Here is a 15,393-nt window from a genome sequence, read left to right as displayed (position 1 = left end):
CTGTCCCCTCCTTGCAGACTCCAAGAGGTGGGGTAGTCAGTCAAAGTCACATGGGGAGACAAGAGCCTGGTGACCATGTTGTGAGGAGGCCATTGGGGGCTTCATGGGGCACAGCCAGTCCCATGCCCCATGCTGCCCCAGCCTGGTCGCTGTTCAGCCACTGCCCTTCCCCCGCCCCAGCCCTGGGGGATGGAGCTTGGCCAGCACACAGGCTGTGCAGGACGAATGAGTATCTTTCCCATCTGGAGTCTATTATTTTTCAGTTTGTCCTGGTCAAAAAGCACAAGATGAATGTCTGGAGGAAAAAAAAATATAATCTTTGAGAAAATTGAAAATATATATCATTGTTTGGGGCTGGGGGCTCAGGGGCCCTGGCTTTCCCTGGCTCTCTGCCTAGGTCTGGCTCAGCCTATCTTTGCACACATGGCTGCCCTGCAGAATTGCTGGCCCTGCAGGATTGCTGGCTCTGCTGCGCCTCCAGGGGAGTGCCCTCCCCAACTTGGGGGTTCTATCTAGGACCTGGTTCCAAGTACTGAGGCAGAGAGAGACAGGAAGCTGCAATCTCATCCTCCTCTGGGGACATGGGACTTTTCTGGATGTCTCTGGGCCCTCTGGATTGTTCCCTGTAGGAGAAGCACTCACCTGGGCAGCGACAGCCAGGTATATGGAGACTTACTGTGGTGTTCTAAGCACATCTACACAGTCTAAGGACTCCTCTCCTCACACCAGCCCTTTGTGGAGGAACCTGTATCTGCATATTGTAGATGAGGGAATTTAGGCCCAGAGAGCTGGAGACACATGTCCCAGTTCACACAGCAATGGGCATGACTGCTCAAATCCAAGTAATTGAACTCCAGGGTTTACTGGTCAACCATGCCTCTATAAAGCTTTCCTTCATGGAGAGAGAGAAAGGAAGAAAGCAGAGAGAGGGAGAGAGAGAGACTATGTCCACACAGGTACCTAGTGACCGATTCTAATTTGATCCCTGCGTGGGGTTGTGTGTGTGTCCTACGTGTGCTCTGCTGTATATAACTGTGTTTGTTCATTCATCCATTCACCCACCACATTGCCTGTTTTCATCTATCATCTGGTTTTTTTTTGGTGATATTGGGGTTTGAACTCAGGGCCCCAGGCTTGCTTAAGTAAGTGCTCTACCACTTGAGCCACACTTCCAGTCCTCTTAGCTTTATTCTTCAGGTAGAGACTTGTATTTTTGCCTGAGGCCTACCTGACTTCAGACAGTGCTGGGATTATAGATGTGAGCCACCATGCCTGGCTACCATCTTTTTTTAAGTGTATGATCACAGGAGCAGGGTGGGTGCTTCCAAGCATCTCTGTGTAAATGCACGTGAACATCTGTGTATATGTGGATGCACATACATGAGGCACGTGTATGACAGGCATCAGTGTATATGTGGATAGCCATAGCTGTGACTCCTCCCCCCAGCCCCCACTCTGTTACTGAAGACACCTCCACACCTGAAAAGCCACCAAGGAAGAAGGGGCCCTGGGCTCTGGTTCCCTTTGGAGCCCCGGCAGAGAGTTAATTAAATTTCTTTCCCAACAAGTGTGGTAATTAGTGCTAATGGTTCAGCTTCAACTCGGCAGCTGAAGAGGTGCCTGCTGGCGGTGTGTGTTTGTTGGTGTAGAGTATGTATGTGTGGGTGTAGCAGAGCCTTCTTGGTTCCAGAAACTCATGGGATATGGACGGGTGGCTTTGAGAGCTCCTCCAGCTCTTTGTCCCCTGGCCTATGGGCTGCAAGAGCCTTGGAGGGCTGAGCTTCGTCAGTCTGCTGGGGTCCCAGGGCCCGTGTGTGGCTCTCTTGGCTTGGATACCCTGGCTCTCTCTGCGTGTGTGTGTGTGTGTAATCAAGTGTGCTGCTGAGTGTGCAGCTGCATGAGGGACACTGTGCACCCTGATGTGTGCATAGGATTGACATGTATGTAACAGTGATGTGCATGGTGCCCTGGAGTTGACCAGGTGGTGAACTTGAACCATGGGCTCCAAGGTTGTGACATGTGCATGACTGTGTGTTTCTGGGTGTACTCTGAGTGTCCCGAGGTGTCCTTGAGTGTGGGTCCTAGTAAGTATTCGCCTGCGTGTGTAACAAAATCATGAGTAGCAGGGCAGCTGACTTGTGGGCCTGACTGACACCCCTGGCAAATAAATGTGACAATGAAATATAGTCCTGGAATTGCTTTGGATGCTCCATCAAGCAGGCAACGCAGAATAGGTAAAGTTGTAAAATGTTCCCTGGGGAGCTGCAGCGTTGAGTGACAGCCTGGGCCTGGCTTGTTGCCTCTCTGCCTGGCTCTCCCTGGTGACGCCCTGGGGCAGATGCCGCTCATCCTGACCCAAGCCTGGGAGACTTGGGAGCCCATTCCAAGGCTTTTTTTTTTTTTTTTTTAAAGGGGAGGACTCATTTATTTTGGCTTTCCGTTCTAGAGGTACACATCCATCATGGTGGGGAGGGTGTGGTGGAGGACAGCAGCTCACATCATGATGGCCAGGAAGTAGAGGAAATGCCCCATGACCTGTTTGAGAGGTGAAGGGCAGAGGTAACCTGTGAGGGCTCCTTCCCTTCCTGTTTGTCGCCTTACTCTGTTCAGAATGGGGAACAGGCTGCACCCAGTCCCCCACCTCATGCCCTCAGTCTGGGCTCCCAAAGGACAGTGCCATGCTTCCCTCGTCAGATTGGAGCTCCAGGGGGCACAGGGGTTTCTGCTTTCTGGGTGGGGATCCCTGCTGACTGGGATATTTCCTGTGAGATTGAGAATTCCTTCCAGAGTGTCAAGTCTCCCCTTGAGGCCTGGCATGCCTGAGCTCCTTTCAGCCTGGTCATGGATGCGCTTGCACACTTGTGAATTCCTATCTTTATGCATACATAAAATACATGCATACGTGTGAGTTTGGAGTCTAAGAAGCAAAAAACACCTGAGCCTTGGCCTTGGGGACTTGGGTTCAAGTCTAGCTGTGGGTCTCAGTGAGGTAATAACAGCTTCCACTGAAGTCAGCGTGCTGTCAGGGGTTCAGTGGAACATCTATTTATTTAGTGTCACAAAGATGATACTTAGTGAGACTTCTGCTCACTAAGTCCTTGCCCTACAGAGCACCTGCGCTAACTCATCTTCCTGGGGTGGTTGTCTTGGTAAGCTCTTCCCCAGCAGCAGCAGTGGCCTTGTGCAGGGGTGGGGCCTGTGCACAGATGACACATGTCCTGCAGTGCTGACTTGCTGCCTGGCCTGTGGTGAGCCAAGTACCTGGGGCTGAACCCCACCTCTGGTGGGCTCTTGTGCTTGCTGGCAGAGTGAGCACTGGGGTCGCCTGGGGATTTGAAAGCTGTATGTAGACACTTTGGTTTCTTTGTTTCGATTCTATTTTTTTGGTGTCCATGTATCTTTAGAGCCGCAGTGTGTGTGTGTGTGGGATGGGAATGGGAAGGGACGTGCTGGGATGAGGTAAGGGTCTCTTTCCCTCCTCCCTCAAGCTGGATCCTCTCGATCCTCCATCTGAGACATCTCTTTGCACATGGGGTCCAAGAGCATGTGTACAGACTGCACACAAAGAGGGAAAAACTTGCCATCTGTCTTGTCTCTCCAGCTCAGGATAAAGCTTATCTCTGCACCAATGGGCAGTGAGGCACTCCCGTACAAACCCAGTGACATCTTTAGAACCTGGTACATAAACTATATTTCTTGAATGTGTTATGGTACCAAGACCCACTTTTCCATAGCTATGGCTTCTAGCATTGTGTGTGTCACATGACAAAAATTAGGACCAAGTTGCTGGATTGGCAGATAGTTCTGGAGGTTTTGAGGGTGGGGATGAAGGTCAGAAAGCCTGGGTCCAGCCAGTCTTGGAGGACTTTCTGAGTCTTCCAAGGGTACAACTTCAGCGCTTCCTCCAAAAAAGACTAATCCCATCTCCTGCTCAGCATGATAGCTGGTCTCACAGGAAGAACAATTTTCCATATGCTTTTTGCTCTTCCTGAAGGCTGTCAGGACACCCTTCCCATCTTCCAAATAGACCAACGATGGACCTGTTGTGCCCTTTTCAAGTTGAGGTCAACTTGAAAATTCCCCAGTTGTAGATGGTGCGTGTGAGACAGAGGGAACCGACATTTTACTTTTCCCCACCAAACGCTTGTTTACAGATGAGGATATAAAAATTAGACCCCTGGACTAGAGTAGAGACCTCTGTTTAACAGAGCACATATTCTGGCCAATTTAATCAGAACAAAGGGAAGGCATTAGGCAGATGTCTGATCATTCAAAACCACTCCCATTTTTCTAGAAGAGAATGGGGGAGGGAGCCAAGTTTGGAAGTGTGCCCACATTTTAATATCAGAGCATTGAACAGCAAATAACTATATACCTCAATGGAGCGAGTGACAGACTGAATGAAGGTGCGCTCGGGAGGTGTAGAGCAGAGGGGTTGGAAGTGTGACTTTGGCTCTTTTGCCTGATTGAAAGGAGACTCAGTTGCTTACTCAGCCACTCTGTGCCTCAGTTTCCACATCTATGAGGTAAGAATGGCACCTACTTTACCTGGTTTTTGTGAGTATGAAATGAAATTATGCATTCAAGATGCTAAGTTCATTACCAGGCAAATATTAGGTAGCATTGTATTGTGACGGTCAGGTGTCTGCGTTTGTGTGTATTTGATGGATGTTTACATGTGTGTGTGAGTACATGTGCATATATGGTGACACTCGTGTGTGTCTGTGTTATGGATGTGTGTATATGTGTGCACAACTTGCATGTGTGTGCATATGACAGGTGCCGGTGTGTGATGGACACGTGTGTGCATGTGACAGACATTGCATATGTGTGTTGTGGTGGACCCCCAAGTGTGTATTTTTATGAACACCAAGGAATGTGTGTGTGTGATGGGCAGCCGTGATTGGGCATGCACGCGATGGACACTGTGAATGGCTGTGTAGGTGGACGGCTGTGATTGCATATGTGTGAAGGGTTCTATACATGAGTGTGTAATTTGATGGACAGCCACAGCTGTGTATGTGTGATGGGCACCGTGCATGGGTGTGTATGTGGTGGACGCTGCGTTTGTGTGTGCTCCGATGGACAGCGTGGTTGTGTATGTGTGATGAGCACTGTGCATGGGTGCGTTTGCGATGACAGTCATGGTTGTGTAGGTGTGAGGGCTCCTGTGCAGGTGAAGGTGTGTATCTTAACAAAATCATAACAAATTTAAAGATCTCAACTGACTTCGTTGTGGTTTAGAGTAAGGCAGCCTTTCATTCCATAGGGTTGCAAAGATGTTTCTATGAGTTGAGCAGGGGAGGTTGGTTTTACAGAAAAGCCTGAAGAAGGCAAAACAGAACGCAAAAAGTGGACCGGTATGCTCAGAGTTACTTTTCACCTAATGGTTAAAGCAGAGGGGATTTTCATATCAGACCGGCTAAAACCGGCCTGCTTGGAGATTTGGCTGTTATCTACCACTTGCTTGATTTCTGGAACATTAGCATGAATGACTCCATTTTGATTTGGTCTATTGGGCCTAGTGTAGGAGCTCAGTCCAAACAAGTGGGGCCTCAACAATAATGGAAGTGTGAAATGTAGGAAAGTAGCACTTGACTGGGAAATGGGCCTTGTGAACTGCTTGCCATTTCTACCATATACTTACATGTCATTGAGCAGGCCACTTTGCCTATTTCTTTATCTGTAAAATTGTGATAAAAATAGTAATCATATAAATTTTTTTTGATGGTACTGGGATTTGAACTTAAGACCTTGGACTTGCTAGGCAAGTGCTCTACCACTTGAGCCATAAATCCAGCCCCCAAATGGTAATCATATCACCATGTGATGGGGTACCAAACCTCTTCCTGGTCACCCCACAGGGTTGGTGTTGGACTCAAGGATGACACATGAATGCTTTGCACACCAAGATGTCCTGGGGACACTGGAGGGGAGGACAAAGGGATGTCCAGTAGCACACACCTGTGCATAGTCAACTCCACCCACCTGCGTGTTCACGTGGCCATGCCTGTGGATTCATTTGATATCATGTGCTCACACGTAGTCTGTGTGTCCCCAAGCAGGTGTATACGTGAGCATATACACACACACACACACATTCTGGTCCTGTTCCATCCACACACTTACACCTGCTTACTGTCACATGCACCCTTACAACTGATAGAGGCTAAAACAATGTGCTACTCCCTGGGCAGCATTTATAACTAATCAGTGCATCAGTTTACTAGGACCTGCTATAACAAAGGGCCCTATGCAGGATGACTTAAACAGCAGAGATTTATTTCCTCACAGTTCTGGAGGATGGAAGTCTGAGATCAAGGTATTGACATAGTTGATTTTTTTCCTGGGGTTCCTCTCCTTGGCTTGCAGATTGACATCTTCCCCCTGGGCCTTCACACAGTGTCCAAATGTCCCTTTCTTATAAGGACATCAGCATTATGGCATTAGGACCCACCCCCAACAGTCTTATTTTTCACTTAATCACCTCCGTAATGACTCTATCAACAAATACAGTCACGTTCTGAGGCATTGGGGGTGAGGACTCCAGCCTACGAATTTTGGGGGACACCAGGAGAGAGAGATCCTTTAACAGACTGTTTGGCCCTGCTTCAGCTTCCCCATCAATAAAATGGGGATAAATAGCTGTACATACTTCACTGAGTTGCTCTGAAATTAAACCAGCTAATCTATGGGAAGTGCTTAGAGTAGTGCCTGGCATATACTAAGTGCTCAATAAATTTTAGCTGCTTTTATGGTCCTTAATATTTCATAATATGAAGAATTGTATGTTTGGTTTATCCCTATTCCCCAGTGCTACACCTTTAGTGAACAGTGGTCCAGGCAGCCAGGGACTGAGCGAGGTTCAAGCCTATGAGGTGGGCTTTCTGCTTAGCATTAATGGGGCTGGAAAAGTACCTACATCAGTGCCCAAGGAGATGACCTGGAACTCACAGTGCTTGGACTCCCCAACCCCCTTGCTGAGGGTGAATTCTTCTCTGTAAGCCCCAGCCAGCACTTGCCAGATTTTGTCTGCACAGCTCCAGTGATAGGGAGCTCACTCCTCCTGTGTGATTTTGATGGAGACTTCTTTCTGGCTGCTGTCTACAGATCCTCCTTCTACCCTCTGCAGTGTCACACAAACTTGTTCCCATCTCTAAATGGTTTCTCTTGAACTACAAGCCTTTTTTTTTTTTTTTTTGTCACATGAGTTGTGCCTCTAGCCAGGTCCTTAGCCTTAGTGAGGCAGACACTTAAAGACTTAAAGAAAAAAATGTTAATAGCTCTATTATTTTTCTTGACTTAAAAATGTAATACATGGTCATTAAAAAAATTCAGACAATACAAGAAAATATGAAGAAGAAAGTAAAACTACCCGTTGCCCAAGCATCAGAGATAACAGGTGTTCACATTCTTTAATTTTTGAATAGGCAATACATTCACAGGGTTCAAAATTAAAAATTATAAAAGGGTATTATTCAGTGAAAAATTCCCCTCCCACATTTCTGTCTGCTAGTTCCAGTGCTTCTCCCCACAGATGAAAAAAGTCATTAATTTCTTATGTATATATCCAGACATATTTAAAGATCTACAAGGCTATTTTAAGATATTGCAAAGCTATTTGAAATGATAACAGATATTTTAAGGTTCTCTCTCTCCCTCACCCAGCTCTCCCCACCCCTATTTACTGCTTTATTTGCTAAGCAGCGTATGGTGGAAATCTTCCTCTCTGCTTTCAAAGCTGATAGATTTGAAGGCCGTTTACCTTTTCCCGTTACACCTGGTCTTTTGGTCTAAATACACTGTTTTGGACTTTGGAGGTCACTGGGCATTCTTTCATTGGCATCTTGTCATCCTGAGATATATTTGTCATGCACACCTGCAATGACCCCTTTCAATGACACCGCCTGTGAACCACTTAATCAGCACTCAGCATGGCTTCAGCAGGCACGGCCACCTTTTACCCAGCCCTCGTTTTCCAGCCATCAAAGCACATCAAGTGTGGTTGTGAAGCTTGATCAGTACTTAGCGTTCTTTGACTCATCATCTCAGAAATGTTACTCCACACGGACATAAGCAGAACCTACATTTGTTACGTGAACTAATGGCAAATCCTGGTGACTTCTCTTTCTTTAGGCCATGGTAACAAATAACAACGACTGAAAACCAGCTGACATGGCAGGCATGATGTAATGGGTTTGAGCTCTTTGTATGTGTGACATTGTTTACTCTGTCAAAACAACCTTCTAAAGAAGGTACTATAACCAGCCTCAGTTTATAGTATGGAAACAGTCTCAGAGAGGTGAAGCAACTTGCTTGAGGATACACAGCTTGTGGGAAGCAGAGCTGTGGCATCCAGGCCCAACCTCAGGGCTTCCCCAGGCTTCTGGTGTTAACACATCAGCTGAACCACATGCTACAGAGTTCTGCTAGGGATTGGCATCAAGTTCTGGCCCCTGAGCAGCCACCCTCCTGGTGGGCCTGCTTGGTACAGTGGTCCAGGCCTCTTGATGAGGTCTCCTCTTCACCAGGCTCTTCCAGAGGGGACATCACTCATTGGGTGACCCATACTCCTTCCTTGAGAATTTCTTCAGCATAGTTTAGAGAAAAGACCTTTAATTCACAGGAGTGGCAGGGGTGGGCCTGCTCTCAGGGTCCCTGGACACTCTGGGGTATAGGTGTGGGTAAGGGTAAGGGGTATATAGTGTGGGAAGGGTCAGGATGAAGGATATGGGATGTCGGTAAGGTTATGTGCATTCTGGCCAGGCTCTACCTGTTCATGCTGTGTGTCCTTGGACAAGTTTCTTAGCTTCTCTGGACCTCAGTCTCCACATCTCTAAAGTGGGAAGAATAAGCAAGCCAATGTGCAGAAGTCCCGCTCAGCATCAAGGAGGTGCTTTGTCAATGCAGCATCCTTACCTGGGACCATGGACGTCCTGACCTCATTTGACCTCATCCTGGGCCATCCTCCCTCCATTTCTCCAGTTAGTCCCTCTCCAGTGGCACGTTTCAGTCCCCGGCTGGGCAGGCGATGCTCAGCAGAGGTGAGTAGTCTCAGGCCCACAGTGGAGGCTCCAAGGTGGGCGGGAGGCAGCCAGGGACCCAAGTAGTGACAGGCAGGAGAGCTGATGACTGGAAGAAGGGAGCTGGGTCCCTGACTCTGCCTGTCCCTCCCCCATCAGCCTTTGAGCAAATTGGGTTCCCTGGTCCCATAAGGGAGGCAGTTACCAGACACACCCCTCCCCAGCCCTGTGACTGCTGTTTCTGGCTCTCTTGGATGGAGACACTAGCCTTTTGCCCATTCCAGCCCAGCGGCTCCCCTGGGACTGTGCCATGTGCCTTCCCTCACACCCCCCCCTCCGTGGCTGTATCTCCCTTTCAGACTGGCACCCTGCAATGGTGGGGCTGTGTCTTTCCCCCTAGATGAAGCTTTCTTGGATACAGAAGAAACTGACCTCTCTTACTGGGGTGGGCTGTCTCCTCCTTTATCCTGGGGATCCTAGGCTAGGCTGTGTACCTTCAGGGTACGGTTCCTTGCCCAGGCCCCTCCTATGTCCTGGCCAGGAGTTCAGTGCCAGGCAAGTAATTGAATTCTTGCACATTAACAAGTCAATCATGGAGCATTAATGAGTCCTGAGTAGTCTCAGACATGCATGTTAATTAAATAGCTGTCCTGGTTCTAATCTGCTAGAAGTTAATCATCAGGGAATTAGGAGGTGTCAACTGGGAACTTCATTAAGGCAGGTGGCTGGGGCTAGCTGGGGAAGGCAGGAGCCAGCTTGAGGGGGGGCTCTTCGTCTCAGGTTCTAGCAGAGACCCCATCAGAGGGGTGGGGGTGAGGCACACAGCTGCAGGATCCCGACTTCTTTCAGGCATCAGGGCCAGAGGTGCTCTCACTGACCCTTGGCAGTCCTTCAGCTTGTAGAGAACTCTTACTCTCCCTATGCAGCCCAGGCCTGAGTGTGCCACCCTTTTTTAGCCTCTGTCCAGAACTGCTCAGGAAGAGGCAAGGACCCGTAAGCGCAGGAACACAGGAGGGTGATGCAAACGTGAGTTCCCTGGACCTCTGACAGTTGTCTACTTCCCCTCCCTGCCCCCAACTCTCCCTCCTGCTCGCTGTTCCATCTCACCCCCCACCTCTGCAAAGAGCACAGTCACTAGACTCCTGATCTGGAGCCCTTTGAAGGAGCAGTGCGTTTTCTGCCAGAGCTACGACTGACGCCTGCCTGAGTGGAGGGTCTGCATGTGTGGGCAGTGGGGGAAGGGGAGGGGACAATGCTGAATGGACACAGCCAGGCCCACTGTTGGAGGGTGCCCACCAGAGACCTGGCATCTGGATGGGCAGTGTGGAGGCAGCAAGTCAGGCTTGGATCCCCAAGGCCATGCCTAGGACCACACTCTGGATGAATTAGGAACAAAAAGTCTAGTTCCCCCTGACTGGACTCTGGTCTCAGGGATCTGGAAGGTCCTGCCAGGAGGAAACTCTGGGTTCCATGTGCCAGGCAGTGAGCAAGACCTTGGTTTATATAAAGATCAGAGCTGGGCCCTGGTGACTAGGCAGCTAGCAATTCCGGTGATGTGACCTGGGATTCAGAATGGTGGCCTGGGCTTGACAGGGGTGGGGGACCTGGGGCAGATGTCCGTGTTGTATTGAGCTGGGGACGGGGTTGGTTCTCCAGAGAAACAGAATCAATAAGTCCAGCAGGTTAGACAGCAATAGCCAGTCGCTTATACTAAATCTCTCTCTAGTTATCTTTCTGCAACTACTGGGGATTGGTTTCAGGACATTCTGTGGATACCAAAATCCATGGATTCTCAACTCCCTTATATAAAATGGCATAGTAGCCAGGTGCTGGCGGGTCACGCCTGTAATCCTAGCTGTTTGGGAGGCTGAGATTGGAAGGATCCTAGTTCAAGGACAGCCTAACTATTTAGTTTGAGAGACCCCCCATCTCCAAAATAACCAGAGCAAAATGGACTGGAGGTGTGGATCAAGGGGTAGAGTAGCTGCCTAGCAAGCTTAAGGCCCTGAGTTCAAATCCCAGTACTGCATAACAGCAACAGCAGCAACAATAACCCTCCCTCTTTCAGTTGTTGTACTGCCTTGTTTAGGGAATAATGGTGAGGAAAAAAATGTCTGCATATGTTCAGTGCAGATGCAATATTTTCCTGCCTATTTTTGACCTGCAGTTGGTGGAGTCTGCAGGTGCAGACTGTGTACACGCATAAAGAGTTTCTTCTAAATAATTGACTTGTGTGATTCTGGAGGTCAAGAATTTCCAAGATCTACAGCCGAGAGCTGGAGACCTAGGGGAGGCTGATAGTGCAGTTTCTGTTCAAAATCTGCCTGGTTTGAGTCAAAGAAGGAACCAAAGTTTCAGCTGGAGTCAACAGCAGGAAAAGACCAGCATCCTAGTCCAAGGCAGGCAGGTATCCCTCTTCCTCATGGAGAAAGCAGCATTTATGTTTCCTTCAGGCCATCACCTGATTGGATGTGGCCCACTCACACTGGGAAGGGCAGTCAGCTTTACTTAGTGTTATCCTGGAAGATATATATTTGGTCTTCATCTTATTTCCTGGCATTCAGCTCCTAAAAACTTTGGTATCTCTTAAGCCATAGTGCCTTTTTGTGTGTTAATGAGATATCTGGTACTGGGTGCTGTGGGATAGTCCTAGAATAGGGGCAACTACTACATAATGAGAGGGTTGGAACTTTAGGGAGAACAGAGGGGGCTGAAGGTTGAGTTGATCACCAATGGCAAAGATTTAGTCAATAGTGTCCATGTAAGCTGGGTGTGGTGGTGCACACCTGCAATCCCAGCTACTCAGTATGCAGAGGCAAGAAGACTGCATTTCCAGGCCAGCCTGGGCAAAGTTAGTGAAACCCTATCTCAAAAATGAAATATAAACAAAAGGGTGGGGGTCATGGCTTAAGTGGTAGAATGTTTGCCCAGCATGCATAAGGCCCTGGATTCAGGCCCAGTTATCACAACTCCACCCCACTCCCCCAAAAAATCCAAGTAACGAGGCCTCCATAAAGCCTTAAAGGACAGGGAATGGGGAGCTCCCAGAGAGCTGATGTGTGTGTGTGGATGGTGGGAGGGAGGTTTGCACCTTGAGGGTTTGGACACTACACCCTCTCCTCCCATTCCTTACCCCAGACACCTCTTCCATCTGGCTGTTTGTCTGCAACTTTTATAATGCCTTTTGTGATAAATGGGTAAACCTAAGTCAAGTGTTTCCCCGAGCTCTGGGAGCTACTCCAGCAAATTAATCAAAGCTTAGGAAGGGGTTGTGGGAACCCCTGATTTATAGCTGGTCTACCAGAAGCACGGGCCTCAACTTGGGATTGCAGCTGGTATCTGAAGTTGTATTTTTTTTTCTATTTCAAACAATCAGTCTACCAAGTCCAATCCAAAAACAGCAACAACAACAACAATAAAAAACAAAGCCAAAACAAACAAAAAAAACACCCTTGCATACACACTAAGCATAATGTTTGAGCAAATCTTTGGGTACCCTGTGGTCCTGTCAGGTTGAAACAAAATTAACCTTCACAATGAGGGTTTCTCAGAATGCAGCAGTCCCCAAAAGTTGGATAGAGAAGGGCTTGGTCTGGAATGGTCCCCAAAGCCAGTGGCCACCACTGCCTGCTGCATTCCCCTGCTTGGGTCCCTTGCATTCCCAGGCTTAACACTGGGGCAGGTGGATTGGGGGATATAGGTGATCAGTTGCTTTTCTCGTGATCCAGGCAGGCAGGGAAGGAGAAGCCACTTGGGCTCCACCTCTATCTAAGACTCCAGCTGAGGATGTGCTCCTCATCCTAGCTTTCACACAAGTTTTACTTCTTCACCTGGGACTGGCCAAGTTGAAGTTTTTCACTATTGTGAACTTAGAATATGGCAACATAAAGTGTCTTGGTTTTTATGGTGGGTTAAAATGGCCTCACAGTCTTGGCCATTCCTATTGGTAAATGGAACATGTTTTCTTTCCCTTTGAATTTCAGCTGGCCTCTGTCCTGCAAAAGCCATGCTGGATAACTTCTAAGGCTAAATGGTAAAAGGATCTGCAGCTTCCACTTCTGCCATGTGTACCACTTGCTCTTAGAAGCCAGCTGACGTATAAGAAGTTTGACCACTCTGACAGATCAAATTGTAAGGAAGCCCAAGCTAGCACATGGAAGGAGGAAAGGAGGGAGAGGGAGATGGAGAGGGAGAGGGAGAGGGAGAGGGAGAGGGAGAGGGAGAGGGAGAGGGAGAGGGAGAGGGAGAGGGAGAGAGAGAGAGAGAGAGAGAGAGAGAGAGAGAGAGAGAGAGAATGAATGTCCAGCGACCTAGAGGCACTAGACATGAGCAGAATCTTGATCTAAAATGTCCACTGAATGCAGTCAGCAAATGATCCCGGCTGAGTCTACGCAGAGCAGAAAACCTGCCCCAAATACACCAATACTCTGGGATTTCTGGGAGCCAGCACTGGCAGTCCCCACTGGGACATGGTGGTCACAACAAACTCTTGGACCACAGTGGCCTGCACTGTTGTGGGCTTCTTATTTCTATCCACTAGGGATAAAATCAGGGGACCTTTCTGGTCATTTCCAAGCCATGGCCACACAGCCTGATCCCAGCTAGGGCTCTTTATTGACAGTCTGTTTTGTGATCCAGTTCCCGTAGGAGAGTGTGAGGCTTTGTGCTAAAAGCCCTCTGCCATCCACGTACCCGGAGTTTATAGCTTTCTTGAAGGCTGGGTCACTTCAACATAGCACACAGGTGTAGCTGAATGAGCTGTGACCACAACTTCTCAGAGTCCCTGCAATCTATGACTTTGCTAGGACTGTGCAGGATTGACGATCTCTTCTGGGCTCCCATGAATTCTGTGGTAACATCCAGAACTGCTGTTTTATTTTCTGATCCTCTCCTACGGACTCCCGGGTCTCATTCTTGACATGAGAGGATGGCTGTCCCCCTTCAGTTGGGTTCTTACCTGAGTTTTGTGCCTAGGTGTTGGCAAACACCCTTCCCTACTCCTAGTCAGAGAGGTGGAGGTCACTACTTTGCCAGACCAGCCTGCTACCCTCAAGGCTTCTAATGCAATCCCTTATTCTATAGTTCCCCCACTAGGTCCAGTCTACAGCATTGGTTGTATCCTTTTTTGAATTTGATTTGCCTAGTGAATGGCCTCCAGGGGCTGCCAGCTTCTAAGGCTAGTGTGTGCCCACAGACAGCCTTGGTCTTCTCTCTTCCCAGCATGCTTCAGGTCTATGCAAGGTGGCAAGTGTGCCCTCATAGGCAAGGTTGGTGGTGATGTCAATGCAACCCCTGGCCTGTGGTTTCCAGAATCCATGTCCTCGTTGGAAATTGGAGCTATACTCCTTGCCCACCACTAGACACCACTGCCTTTTCCAGGCTGGAGTCACTGTCACAGATATCAATGGCTCTTGATTTAGGGCATGCTCAGTCCCCTGGGGCTGCCTTTATCTGGCTTGGGGACAGGAGCTCATTTCCAGCTGTACCTTCTATCTTCATGCCATCCTCCCTCCCTCCTGGCCATGTTTATTCAACCCTGTGTAGATCCGATGATAAAGCTGCTGTGTGGCAGACAGGTCACCCCAGCCCCCAGTACAGCCCGCTTGCCAGACTGATCGGACATCACAGCCCCTTCTTCATCTCTTCCTCCATGTTCAGCTCCCTCACTAACTAGTCCCCAGTGGTGTGTCCCTCTGGATGGCCCAGCTCAGCCCAGAGAGGCTTCCTAGTGGGCTAGCCTGCTGCCTTTTTTGGTTTTTGTGTCCTGCTGAGGGGCTCATAGGTCTTGGATCGCTCATCTTTTATAAATTGTTTTAATTAATAATTAATTAATTTTATGGTACTGAATTTTGAACTTAGGACTCGCTTGGCAGGTGCTGTACCACTTTAGCCACACTTCTAGCCCTTTTTGTTTGTTATTTTTCAGATGTCTCCTGTTTTTTTGCCTGGGCTGGCCTTAGAGCTTGATCCTTCTATCTCTGCTTCCCAAGTGTCTGGGGTTATAGGGTTGAACCACTGTGGTCCATACTAGTCCTCTCATCATTTGAAGGAAACCTGTCTGCAAGAAGAGGTCAGGAACCATTACAGAAGCACAGACTTTAGCCAACTCCCTGAGTTTGAATCCTGTCTTCATCTCTCTCTAGCTGAATGATTTCAGACAAGCTTTCTGTGCCCCAGTTTCCTCCTCTGTCCAACTGGGAGAATGAGAGCCCCAGTTCATAGGACTGGCATCAGGCACAGTTCTGGCAGGCTACCCCAGATGGATGTTAGATGTTACTCCTGAGAGCAGGAGTAGGTCTGACTGTCCAGAACAGTCTCCTTTCCTCCTCCCTTCCTCCCTGTTCTCTTCCTCACAAACTAAAGATGATGA

The sequence above is a fragment of the Castor canadensis genome, chromosome 7, assembly GCF_047511655.1.
Source record: "Castor canadensis chromosome 7, mCasCan1.hap1v2, whole genome shotgun sequence".
Classification (NCBI taxonomy): Eukaryota; Metazoa; Chordata; class Mammalia; order Rodentia; family Castoridae; genus Castor; species Castor canadensis.
This window is presented reverse-complemented; position numbering follows the sequence as displayed.